The 10,000-nt window shown below is 58.6% G+C and overlaps 1 non-coding gene across 1 annotated transcript; it reads right to left on the reverse strand.

Annotated features, from left to right (window-relative positions):
* Positions 1–7,785: 7,785 nt before the first annotated feature.
* Positions 7,786–7,904, reverse strand: LOC148057969 (5S ribosomal RNA). Its single transcript, XR_015710283.1, has one exon. It is a non-coding gene; the product is annotated as a 5S ribosomal RNA (ribosomal RNA).
* Between the last annotated feature and the right edge of the window lie 2,096 nt (positions 7,905–10,000).

Genomic DNA, 10,000 nt, shown 5'->3' on the forward strand with positions numbered 1-10,000 from the left:
ATTAACCTCTAGGTGGTTGCGCTCGTGACATCAAAAAGACCACTTTTTGAGGAGCAGTCACACTCGGAAAAAATTTCTTTCGTCAGGCAAAAGAACCAGAGTTCTCCGCGGCCATCCACTCCAACCTTGTCCGACTTTGAGGCACCAGGCTCGGCCACCCTCCGAGCCTTTTCACTCCCTCTCCTGTTATGGTGCCTCCCTATTAACCTCTAGGTGGTTGCGCTCGTGACATCAAAAAGACCACTTTTTGAGGAGCAGTCACACTCGGAAAAAATTTCTTTCGTCAGGCAAAAGAACCAGAGTTCTCCGCGGCCATCCACTCCAACCTTGTCCGACTTTGAGGCACCAGGCTCGGCCACCCTCCGAGCCTTTTCCTTCCCTCTCCTGTTATGGTGCCTCCCTATTAACCTCTAGGTGGTTGCGCTCGTGACATCAAAAAGACCACTTTTTGCAGAGCAGTCACACTCGGAAAAAATTTCTTTCGTCAGGCAAAAGAACCAGAGTTCTCCGCGGCCATCCACTCCAACCTTGTCCGACTTTGAGGCACCAGGCTCGGCCACCCTCCGAGCCTTTTCACTCCCTCTCCTGTTATGGTGCCTCCCTATTAACCTCTAGGTGGTTGCGCTCGTGACATCAAAAAGACCACTTTTTGCAGAGCAGTCACACTCGGAAAAAATTTCTTTCGTCAGGCAAAAGAACCAGAGTTCTCAGCGGTCATCCACTCCAACCTTGTCCGACTTTGAGGCACCAGGCTCGGCCACCCTCCGAGCCTTTTCACTCCCTCTCCTGTTATGGTGCCTCCCTATTAACCTCTAGGTGGTTGCGCTCGTGACATCAAAAAGACCACTTTTTGCAGAGCAGTCACACTCGGAAAAAATGTATTTCGTCTGGCAAAAGAACCAGAGTTTTCAGCGGTCATCCACTCCAACCTTGTCCGATTTTGAGGCACCAGGCTCGGCCACCCTCCGAGCCTTTTCACTCCCTCTCCTGTTATGGTGCCTCCCTATTAACCTCTAGGTGGTTGCGCTCGTGACATCAAAAAGACCACTTTTTGCAGAGCAGTCACACTCGGAAAAAATTTCTTTCGTCAGGCAAAAGAACCAGAGTTTTCAGCGGTCATCCACTCCAACCTTGTCCGATTTTGAGGCACCAGGCTCGGCCACCCTCCGAGCCTTTTCACTCCCTCTCCTGTTATGGTGCCTCCCTATTAACCTCTAGGTGGTTGCGCTCGTGACATCAAAAAGACCACTTTTTGCAGAGCAGTCACACTCGGAAAAAATTTCTTTCGTCTGGCAAAAGAACCAGAGTTTTCAGCGGTCATCCACTCCAACCTTGTCCGACTTTGAGGCACCAGGCTCGGCCACCCTCCGAGCCTTTTCACTCCCTCTCCTGTTATGGTGCCTCCCTATTAACCTCTAGGTGGTTGCGCTCGTGACATCAAAAAGACCACTTTTTGAGGAGCAGTCACACTCGGAAAAAATTTATTTCGTCTGGCAAAAGAACCAGAGTTTTCAGCGGTCATCCACTCCAACCTTGTCCGATTTTGAGGCACCAGGCTCGGCCACCCTCCGAGCCTTTTCACTCCCTCTCCTGTTATGGTGCCTCCCTATTAACCTCTAGGTGGTTGCGCTCGTGACATCAAAAAGACCACTTTTTGCAGAGCAGTCACACTCGGGAAAAATTTATTTCGTCTGGCAAAAGAACCAGAGTTTTCAGCGGTCATCCACTCCAACCTTGTCCGATTTTGAGGCACCAGGCTCGGCCACCCTCCGAGCCTTTTCACTCCCTCTCCTGTTATGGTGCCTCCCTATTAACCTCTAGGTGGTTGCGCTCGTGACATCAAAAAGACCACTTTTTTCAGAGCAGTCACACTCGGGAAAAATTTCTTTCGTCTGGCAAAAGAACCAGAGTTTTCAGCGGTCATCCACTCCAACCTTGTCCGATTTTGAGGCACCAGGCTCGGCCACCGTCCGAGCCTTTTCACTCCCTCTCCTGTTATGGTGCCTCCCTATTAACCTCTAGGTGGTTGCGCTCGTGACATCAAAAAGACCACTTTTTTCAGAGCAGTCACACTCGGGAAAAATTTCTTTCGTCTGGCAAAAGAACCAGAGTTTTCAGCGGTCATCCACTCCAACCTTGTCCGATTTTGAGGCACCAGGCTCGGCCACCCTCCGAGCCTTTTCACTCCCTCTCCTGTTATGGTGCCTCCCTATTAACCTCTAGGTGGTTGCGCTCGTGACATCAAAAAGACCACTTTTTTCAGAGCAGTCACACTCGGGAAAAATTTCTTTCGTCTGGCAAAAGAACCAGAGTTATCAGCGGTCATCCACTCCAACCTTGTCCGACGTTGAGGCACCGATGTCGGCCAAGTTCTGAGCGTTCCACCGCCGAATGCCACTGGTCCTCAACACAGCGGACTTCCAATCCAACCTTGTCCGACTTTGAGGCACCGAAGTCGGCCTCAGCCCGAGCCTTCCCCCGCCGACCTCACTGGAGCCCGCCATCCAGGGACCGGCGGAGGTCGCCCGCATGACCGCGGCAAAGTGTCTCAAAGTCGGGCACGACCGCTCGAGTCACCCGCCAACCCGGTCCGGGGCACCTCCAGGGACCGGCGGAGGTCGCCCGCATGACCGCGGCAAAGTGTCTCAAAGTCGGGCATGACCGCTCGAGTCACCCGCCAACCCGGTCCGGGGCACCTCCAGGGACCGGCGGAGGACGCCCGCATGACCGCGACAAAGTGTCTCAAAGTCGGGCACGACCGCTCGAGTCACCCGCCAACCCGGTCCGGGGCACCTCCAGGGACCGGCGGAGGACGCCCGCATGACCGCGACAAAGTGTCTCAAAGTCGGGCATGACCGCTCGAGTCACCCGCCAACCCTTTCCGGGGCACCTCCAGGGACCGGCGGAGGACGCCCGCATGACCGCGACAAAGTGTCTCAAAGTCGGGCATGACCGCTCGAGTCACCCGCCAACCCGGTCCGGGGCACCTCCAGGGACCGGCGGAGGACGCCCGCATGACCGCGACAAAGTGTCTCAAAGTCGGGCACGACCGCTCGAGTCACCCGCCAACCCGGTCCGGGGCACCTCCAGGGACCGGCGGAGGACGCCCGCATGACCGCGACAAAGTGTCTCAAAGTCGGGCACGACCGTTCGAGTCACCCGCCAACCCGGTCCGGGGAACCTCCGGGGACCGGCGGAGGTCGCTCGCATGACCGCGACAAAGTGTCTCAAAGTCGGGCACGACCGCTCGAGTCACCCGCCAACCCGGTCCGGGGCACCTCCAGGGACCGGCGGAGGACGCCCGCATGACCGCGACAAAGTGTCTCAAAGTCGGGCATGACCGTTCGAGTCACCCGCCAACCCGGTCCGGGGCACCTCCAGGGACCGGCGGAGGAGGCCCGCATGACCGCGACAAAGTGTCTCAAAGTCGGGCATGACCGCTCGAGTCACCCGCCAACCCGGTCCGGGGCACCTCCGGGGACCGGCGGAGGACGCCCGCATGACCGCGACAAAGTGTCTCAAAGTCGGGCACGACCGCTCGAGTCACCCGCCAACCCGGTCCGGGGCACCTCCGGGGACCGGCGGAGGACGCCCGCATGACCGCGACAAAGTGTCTCAAAGTCGGGCACGACCGCTCGAGTCACCCGCCAACCCGGTCCGGGGCACCTCCGGGGACCGGCGGAGGACGCCCGCATGACCGCGACAAAGTGTCTCAAAGTCGGGCATGACCGCTCGAGTCACCCGCCAACCCGGTCCGGGGCACCTCCGGGGACCGGCGGAGGACGCCCGCATGACCGCGACAAAGTGTCTCAAAGTCGGGCACGACCGCTCGAGTCACCCGCCAACCCGGTCCGGGGCACCTCCGGGGAGCAGTGGAGGTCGCTCGCATGACCGCGACAAAGTGTCTCAAAGTCGGGCATGACCGCTCGAGTCGCCCGCCATCCCGGTCCGGAGCTCAACACTTTGTCGTTTTTTCCACTCCCTCCCCATTAACCTCTAGGTGGTTGCGCTCGTGACATCAAAAAGACCACTTTTTGCAGAGCAGTCACACTCGGAAAAAATTCGTTTCGTCTGGCAAAAGAACCAGAGTTCTCAGCGGGCTTCCAGTCCAACCTTGTCCGATTTTGAGGCACCAGGCTCGGCCACAGTCCGAGCCCATTCACTCCCTCCCCTGTTGTACTCGCTCCCTATTAACCTCTAGGTGGTTGCGCTCGTGACATCAAAAAGACCACTTTTTGAGGAGCAGTCACACTTGGGAAAAATCCGTTTGCGCTCACACCATCCCTCCCCATTAACCTCTAGGTGGTTGCGCTCGTGACATCAAAAAGACCACTTTTTGAGGAGCAGTCACACTTAGGAAAAATCCGTTTGCGCTCACACCATCCCTCCCCATTAACCTCTAGGTGGTTGCGCTCGTGACATCAAAAAGACCACTTTTTGAGGAGCAGTCAGACACCGAGGTTTTCTGGATTTATGTCCGTTTTCCTGGTTCTCTGACTCGGGCACCTTGTGACCGACATCCCCCCCTTCCCTGGTTCTATTTTGCCGATACTTTGGTGAGTTTTCTACCCGCAAACCAAGCCCCCCAAGCCCGCCGCCTGGTGGGGGAACATGCCCCCTGGTCCTGGTTCTATTTTAGGACACTTTGGTGAGTTTTCTACCCGCAAACCAAGCCCCCCAAGCCCGCCGCCTGGTGGGGGAACATGCCCCCTGGTCCCGGTTCTATTTTAGGACACTTTGGTGAGTTTTCTACCCGCAAACCAAGCCCCCCAAGCCCGCCGCCTGGTGGGGGAAGATGCCCCCTGGTCCCGGTTCTATTTTAGGACACTTTGGTGAGTTTTCTACCCGCAAACCAAGCCCCCCAAGCCCGCCGCCTGGTGGGGGAACATGCCCCCTGGTCCCGGTTCTATTTTAGGACACTTTGGTGAGTTTTCTACCCGCAAACCAAGCCCCCCAAGCCCGCCGCCTGGTGGGGGAACATGCCGCCTAGCCCGGTTCTATTTTAGGTCACTTTGGTGAGTTTTCTACCCGCAAACCAAGCCCCCCAAGCCCGCCGCCTGGTGGGGGAAGAGGCCCCCTGGTCCCGGTTCTATTTTAGGACACTTTGGTGAGTTTTCTACCCGCAAACCAAGCCCCCCAAGCCCGCCGCCTGGTGGGGGAACATGCCCCCTGGTCCTGGTTCTATTTTAGGACACTTTGGTGAGTTTTCTACCCGCAAACCAAGCCCCCCAAGCCCGCCGCCTGGTGGGGGAACATGCCCCCTGGTCCCGGTTCTATTTTAGGACACTTTGGTGAGTTTTCTACCCGGAAACCAAGCCCCCCAAGCCCGCCACCTGGTGGGGGAAGAGGCCCCCTGGTCCCGGTTCTATTTTAGGACACTTTGGTGAGTTTTCTACCCACACTGCAGGTCCCCAAATGCCGCCATCTGGTGGGGGAACATGCCGCCTGCACCGGTTCTATTTTAAGTCACTTTGGTGAGTTTTCTGCCCACACTACGGGTCCCCAAATGCCGCCATCTGGTGGGGGAACATGCCGCCTGCACCGGTTCTATTTTAAGTCACTTTGGTGAGTTTTCTGCCCACACTACGGCTCCCCAAATGCCGCCATCTGGTGGGGGAACATGCCGCCTGCACCGGTTCTATTTTAAGTCACTTTGGTGAGTTTTCTGCCCACACTACGGGTCCCCAAATGCCGCCATCTGGTGGGGGAACATGCCGCCTGCACCGGTTCTATTTTAAGTCACTTTGGTGAGTTTTCTGCCCACACTACGGCTCCCCAAATGCCGCCATCTGGTGGGGGAACATGCCGCCTGCACCGGTTCTATTTTAAGTCACTTTGGTGAGTTTTCTGCCCACACTACGGGTCCCCAAATGCCGCCATCTGGTGGGGGAACATGCCGCCTGCACCGGTTCTATTTTAAGTCACTTTGGTGAGTTTTCTGCCCACACTACGGCTCCCCAAATGCCGCCATCTGGTGGGGGAACATGCCGCCTGCACCGGTTCTATTTTAAGTCACTTTGGTGAGTTTTCTACCCACACTACGGGTCCCCAAATGCCGCCATCTGGTGGGGGAACATGCCGCCTGCACCGGTTCTATTTTAAGTCACTTTGGTGAGTTTTCTACCCACACTACGGGTCCCCAAATGCCGCCATCTGGTGGGGGAACATGCCGCCTGCACCGGTTCTATTTTAAGTCACTTTGGTGAGTTTTCTGCCCACACTACGGGTCCCCAAATGCCGCCATCTGGTGGGGGAACTGCCGCCTAGTCCCGGTTCTATTTTAGGTCACTTTTCTCACTTTCTGACCCACAAATAATGCCCCAAATGCCGCCGCCTGGTGGGGGGAACTGCCGCCTAGTCCCGGTTCTATTTTAGGTCACTTTTCTCACTTTCTTACCCACAAATAATGCCCCAAATGCCGCCGCCTGGTGGGGGGAACTGCCGCCTAGTCCCGGTTCTATTTTAGGTCACTTTTCTCACTTTCTGACCCACAAATAATGCCCCAAATGCCGCCGCCTGGTGGGGGGAACTGCCGCCTAGTCCCGGTTCTATTTTAGGTCACTTTTCTCACTTTCTGACCCACAAATAATGCCCCAAATGCCGCCGCCTGGTGGGGGGAACTGCCGCCTAGTCCCGGTTCTATTTTAGGTCACTTTTCTCACTTTCTGACCCACAAATAATGCCCCAAATGCCGCCGCCTGGTGGGGGGAACTGCCGCCTAGTCCCGGTTCTATTTTAGGTCACTTTTCTCACTTTCTTACCCACAAATAATGCCCCAAATGCCGCCGCCTGGTGGGGGGAACTGCCGCCTAGTCCCGGTTCTATTTTAGGTCACTTTTCTCACTTTCTTACCCACAAATAATGCCCCAAATGCCGCCGCCTGGTGGGGGGAACTGCCGCCTAGTCCCGGTTCTATTTTAGGTCACTTTTCTCACTTTCTGACCCACAAATAATGCCCCAAATGCCGCCGCCTGGTGGGGGGAACTGCCGCCTAGTCCCGGTTCTATTTTAGGTCACTTTTCTCACTTTCTGACCCACAAATAATGCCCCAAATGCCGCCGCCTGGTGGGGGGAACTGCCGCCTAGTCCCGGTTCTATTTTAGGTCACTTTTCTCACTTTCTGACCCACAAATAATGCCCCAAATGCCGCCGCCTGGTGGGGGGAACTGCCGCCTAGTCCCGGTTCTATTTTAGGTCACTTTTCTCACTTTCTGACCCACAAATAATGCCCCAAATGCCGCCGCCTGGTGGGGGGAACTGCCGCCTAGTCCCGGTTCTATTTTAGGTCACTTTTCTCACTTTCTGACCCACAAATAATGCCCCAAATGCCGCCGCCTGGTGGGGGGAACTGCCGCCTAGTCCCGGTTCTATTTTAGGTCACTTTTCTCACTTTCTGACCCACAAATAATGCCCCAAATGCCGCCGCCTGGTGGGGGGAACTGCCGCCTAGTCCCGGTTCTATTTTAGGTCACTTTTCTCACTTTCTGACCCACAAATAATGCCCCAAATGCCGCCGCCTGGTGGGGGGAACTGCCGCCTAGTCCCGGTTCTATTTTAGGTCACTTTTCTCACTTTCTTACCCACAAATAATGCCCCAAATGCCGCCGCCTGGTGGGGGGAACTGCCGCCTAGTCCCGGTTCTATTTTAGGTCACTTTTCTCACTTTCTGACCCACAAATAATGCCCCAAATGCCGCCGCCTGGTGGGGGGAACTGCCTGCTAGTCCCGGTTCTATTTTAGGTCACTTTTCTCACTTTTCTACCCACAAATAATGGCAAAAAAAAATGCTTACAGCACCCAGTATTCCCAGGCGGTCTCCCATCCAAGTACTAACTGGGCCCGACCCTGCTTGGCTTCCGAGATCAGACGAGATCGGGCTCATTCAGGGTGGTGTGGCCGTAAGCGAGGGAAGCGCTTGTGAAATGCCCCAAAGTGTTGAAAATGTTCCCCAGGCCCCTGGTTCCCCATCCCCGCAGGAGGAGGCTCCCCAGGCCCCCTGGTTCCCCATCCCCGCAGGAGGAGGCTCCCCAGGCCCCCTGGTGCAGGAGGAGGCTCCCCAGGCCCCTGGTTCCCCATCCCCGCAGGAGGAGGCTCCCCAGGCCCCCTGGTTCCCCATCCCCGCAGGAGGAGGCTCCCCAGGCCCCATGGTTCCCCATCACCGCAGGAGGAGGCTCCCCAGGCCCCTGGTTCCCCATCCCCGCAGGAGGAGGCTCCCCAGGCCCCCTGGTTCCCCATCCCCGCAGGAGGAGGCTCCCCAGGCCCCATGGTTCCCCATCACCGCAGGAGGAGGCTCCCCAGGCCCCCTGGTTCCCCATCCCCGCAGGAGGAGGCTCCCCAGGCCCCCTGGTGCAGGAGGAGGCTCCCCAGGCCCCCTGGTTCCCCATCCCCGCAGGAGGAGGCTCCCCAGGCCCCCTGGTTCTCCATGCCCGCAGGAGGAGGCTCCCCAGGCCCCTGGTTCTCCATCCCCGCAGGAGGAGGCTCCCCAGGCCCCCTGGTTCTCCATCCCCGCAGGAGGAGGCTCCCCAGGCCCCCTGGTTCTCCATCCCCGCAGGAGGAGGCTCCCCAGGCCCCTGGTTCTCCATCCCCGCAGTAGGAGGCTCCCCAGGCCCCCTGGTTCTCCATCCCCGCAGGAGGAGGCTCCCCAGGCCCCCTGGTTCTCCATCCCCGCAGGAGGAGGCTCCCCAGGCCCCCTGGTTCTCCATCCCCGCAGGAGGAGGCTCCCCAGGCCCCTGGTTCTCCATGCCCGCAGGAGGAGGCTCCCCAGGCCCCCATGTTCTCCATGCCCGCAGGAGGAGGCTCCCCAGGCCCCTTGGTTCTCCATCCCCGCAGGAGGAGGCTCCCCAGGCCCCTGGTTCCCCATCCCCGCAGGAGGAGGCTCCCCAGGCCCCCTGGTTCTCCATGCCCGCAGGAGGAGGCTCCCCAGGCCCCCTGGTTCTCCATGCCCGCAGGAGGAGGCTCCCCAGGCCCCCTGGTTCTCCATGCCCGCAGGAGGAGGCTCCCCAGGCCCCCTGGTTCTCCATCCCCGCAGGAGGAGGCTCCCCAGGCCCCTGGTTCTCCATGCCCGCAGGAGGAGGCTCCCCAGGCCCCCTGGTTCTCCATGACCGCAGGAGGAGGCTCCCCAGGCCCCCTGGTTCTCCATCCCCGCAGGAGGAGGCTCCCCAGGCCCCCTGGTTCCCCATCCCCGCAGGAGGAGGCTCCCCAGGCCCCCTGGTTCTCCATGCCCGCAGGAGGAGGCTCCCCAGGCCCCCTGGTTCCCCATCCCCGCAGGAGGAGGCTCCCCAGGCCCCTGGTTCTCCATCACCGCAGGAGGAGGCTCCCCAGGCCCCCTGGTTCTCCATGCCCGCGGGAGGAGGCTCCCCAGGCCCCCTGGTTGGGAGAGGGGGAAAAAGACCAAAGTGTTTAAAAATGCCCCAAAGTGTTGAAAATGTTCCCCAGGCCCCTGGTTCCCCATCCCCGCAGGAGGAGGCTCCCCAGGCCCCCTGGTTGGGAGAGGGGGAAAAAGAGCAAAGTGTTTAAAAATGCCCCAAAGTGTTGAAAATGTTCCCCAGGCCCCTGGTTCCCCATCCCCGCAGGAGGAGGCTCCCCAGGCCCCCTGGTTGGGAGAGGGGGAAAAAGAGCAAAGTGTTTAAAAATGCCCCAAAGTGTTGAAAATGTTCCCCAGGCCCCTGGTTCCCCATCCCCGCAGGAGGAGGCTCCCCAGGCCCCCTGGTTGGGAGAGGGGGGAAAAAGACCAAAGTGTTTAAAAATGCCCCAAAGTGTTGAAAATGTTCCCCAGGCCCCTGGTTCCCCATCCCCGCAGGAGGAGGCTCCCCAGGCCCCCTGGTTGGGAGAGGGGGAAAAAGAGCAAAGTGTTTAAAAATGCCCCAAAGTGTTGAAAATGTTCCCCAGGCCCCTGGTTCCCCATCCCCGCAGGAGGAGGCTCCCCAGGCCCCCTGGTTGGGAGAGGGGGGAAAAGAGCAAAGTGTTTAAAAATGCCCCAAAGTGTTGAAAATGTTCCCCA

This window comes from Callionymus lyra, unplaced genomic scaffold (assembly GCF_982586985.1).
Source record: "Callionymus lyra unplaced genomic scaffold, fCalLyr1.hap1.1 HAP1_SCAFFOLD_246, whole genome shotgun sequence".
NCBI lineage: Eukaryota > Metazoa > Chordata > Actinopteri > Syngnathiformes > Callionymidae > Callionymus > Callionymus lyra.